Source organism: Orycteropus afer, unplaced genomic scaffold (assembly GCF_000298275.1).
Source record: "Orycteropus afer afer isolate SDZICR_OR568_19922 unplaced genomic scaffold, OryAfe1.0 scaffold00042, whole genome shotgun sequence".
NCBI classification, from domain to species: domain Eukaryota; kingdom Metazoa; phylum Chordata; class Mammalia; order Tubulidentata; family Orycteropodidae; genus Orycteropus; species Orycteropus afer.
Window position 1 is genome coordinate 6,275,336 of NW_006921629.1, and position 3,461 is coordinate 6,278,796.

The following is a 3,461-nucleotide window of genomic DNA, read 5'->3' on the forward strand; positions in this document are numbered from 1 at the left end:
GGTTGAAAAATTCCACAAAGGATTTTGTGTAGAACCTGTCATGCTTAGTGCCATTAACTGCCATTTTCCAAATAACAAATAGGTTACTAAAGGAAAATTACTTATTAACAAACAAAACACAGATCAGAAAAAATTGAAATTTTGGTCTGCTCCTTTGACTTGAAATGTCACATAGAGAGCCAACTTACAGACACTGATTCTTTCTTCTTGAATGTCCAAGTCCATGAAAGACAATTACAACAAAATATTTATTTTAAATTAGTATCCTTTCATATTGCAGATACATTTTGTTTCCTGTTAAGTCATGGTAGATAATTTTGTTGGAAATCTCAGTATCTTTTTAGTTTTCTAATCGTTTAAGCTTCTTCCTTTGGGTTCAGCTTCTCTTCCAGGTAAATTGCCAAAAATGGCTACAGACCAGACTGATGTGCTTTATAATAAAAGATTTTTTTTGTGGGATGTTGACTGGTTTTTTAAAAAAATATATAAATACAATAAAGAGATAGTGAAATGAATTTAAATTCTTTGGTTTGGTTTGGTTTTAAAAGATAACCTAAAATGTCATGGCCAAGTAATTGAGTTATGCGTCCTTTAAACACCAGCTTTTTGGTGGATTTGATAAATTTTGTGTGGGGTTTTTTTGTTTTTAGTTTTTTGTATGCTTTTTCATGTGGTCTGTAAATTTTTCAGTTTTTACGACTGGTTCATTGTCACATACACATATGAATTCATTTGGTATGACCAAATGAATTAGATTCAAGACAGAGCAAATTGCCAAAAATTAGGGGAAAATTTTCTTTCTTTTAAAAGACTAGTTTTCAAATTTTATAAAAGCTTTCTTCAAGCAAAATGTAAGACCTCAACTTAGAAAACAAGTAAAAAGTGGTACTTCATCACTTATATTTCTAATGTTGAGAACAAAGAGAACACTGGTACTTTAGTAACTGAAATTTGAAATCTGGTTAGATAGCTGTTACTATCTTATCTCATCCTTAATGTTCCCAGTTTTATTTTGTTGTAGTTGCCCAGTATCAAGAAAATCTTAATTCCTTGAGATAAGCAGTAGATGCTGCTGCTGGTGGTGTTTATAACAGGTCATCTTGCAACCTCAGAACACTTTCAGTTAAATGGAAATTGCAAAAAAAAAAAAAAAAAATGTTTATTCCTAGGTCCACATGGAAATTAAACAGTCCTTCTTATTTACTGCTTTGCCTCCAGATTTTTGCATACTGACGGAAACAGTACAGGCACTTAATTAAATACTTATAGCATGAAGAAATGAATAAACTGGTAGTACTGGTATTCTACAGTGTGTCACATTTTGACATATAGCACATTTGAATGTGAATTAGTATTTTAAATAGATGTATACGTATGAGGTTTGAATTAAGTGTTTGTGGAACCCCTGAAGGTGTAACTCCTCAGAACTGGATTCAGCAGGACTCAATTTGAAATGCATAGTTTTAAAAACATTTTACTACAAATATTCCATAAATATGGTGGGCATAGTCTCTGCTCAGGAGGGCTTAAAGATATATTATTCTTACCTTATCTTCTTCTGTAAGCCAGTCTTGAAAACTGATACCTTGGTGTTTTTACATTAAACGTAGAAATAATGCATCCAGGTATTTTTCATTTAGTTACTGATTGAAAATAGATTAAGAATTAGAAGAATATTTTTAATGTTTTTAATAATAATAATTTAATATATTATTTTATATAGAAACTTGGAACTTTGGAGGCTTTTCTTCCCTCCCCTCCAAATAAGATCAGATTGTATATTGACACAAATAATCATCACTGGAGAATTTTTCAAAGTTCAGAGGTCTGTCAGGGTTTCTTTGGGGTTTTGTTTTGTCTTTCATCCTTGATTTATACTTTTTGTTTTTTTCTTTTTGTAGTTTGGGGGAAAGTTTACAGAGCAAATTCTATTCAACAATTCATATACATTTTGTTTTGTGATGTTGATTGCAATCCCTGCAATGTAACAACTGTCTTCCCACTTCCTCCCTGTGGTTACCTTTTCCCTATGTCCTTCATTCCTATGCATTCCTGTCCTCTGAGCTTTCTCCCTGCATAAATGGTGCCCTTCTGATCACCTATGGTTCATTCTTCTAAGGAGTATCCCTACTTGGTGTTTATCTCGTAGACCTGTCTGTTGTTTGGCTGGAAGTTAAGCCACAGAAGTGAGTCCAATTCCAGGCCTGAAGGGTGACTAGGGGCTATAATCTTGGGGGTTTCACCAGTCTCTGTCAGACTAGTAATACTGGTCTTTTTTATGATTTTGATTTTGTTCCACATTTTTCTCCCACTTTCTCCACAGTCTCCAATTTGATCCCTTTCTGAGTTGTTGACCGTGATAGCCAAAAACCATCTAGTTCTGGTCTCAGGTTTATGTAGACTGAGGTTCGCATGGTCCACTAGTCCCTTGGACTAATTGTTTCCATGAGACTTTGATTTTTTTCACTTTCCTTTGCTCTGGGCAAGGATAGATCAGTTGTTACAACTTAGGTGGCCACTTGTAAGCTTTTAAGACCCCAGTCACTACTCATCAAAATAGGGTGTAGAACAGTGTTTTTGTGTAGTGTGTTTTGCCAGTTGAGCTTCATGTCCCCTGCGACCATGGTCCTGAGCCCACAGACCCAGTGACTCACTCCCTTAAGGTATTTGGCTTGGCTAAGAAGTTACCACAACTTTGTCCCCTGTTAGCTCTATTGTATGGGTGCTCATAGCACATACAGATATTATCTGTATGTGATTATATTATATAGAAGTATTATCTGCCAACCCTATATATGGTTATGGGTATATTCCCTTTTGCCTACCCATACCTGATCATTTAGCCTGTCTACTTACGTATCCACCCATAGATTAATGTTTGTTATTACTGATAATGCAGTATTGTATATGTAAAACTATTTAACTTTGTTAATGATATCTCTTGTGCATATCTCCATATCTTCTTTTCCTTAGTGTTGATTGTGCTGGTCACTCACTTTTAGTATACTGCCTTTCCCTTCACCCAAATCAATATATGTCTCTTACCTAGCGAGCAATTTTTCCTCCCTTCCCCTCCTATCCCTAGTAACCAACAAAGAATGTTTCCTTCCATATATAAACCTTTCCCTAACTTCTTACAGATTTGTCCTTTTGTGATTCATTTATTTCACTCAACATAATGTCCATGTTAAGGAGTGTTTCACTTATTCTTTACTGTTGCATAATGTTACATAGTGTACGTACCATAGTTTGGCTATCCATTCCTCCATTGGTGGGCACTTAGGTTGTTTTGATCTCTTTGCCATTATGAATAATGCTATGATGAACATGGGTGTGCATGTATCTATTCATGTCTTGGCTCCCACTTCTTTAGGATATATACCTAGTAGTGGGATTGCTAGGAGCTCTGGTAGCATAGTGGCTAAGACACTTGCCAGCTAACCAGACGGCTGGTGGTTCAA

General features: G+C 35.2%; 1 protein-coding gene across 1 annotated transcript in view; it reads left to right on the top strand.

Moving 5' to 3' along the window:
- NLK (nemo like kinase) overlaps positions 1-3,461 on the top strand; it is a 273,486-nt gene that overhangs the window by 242,826 nt on the left and 27,199 nt on the right. The gene's annotated exons all lie outside the window — the stretch shown is intronic.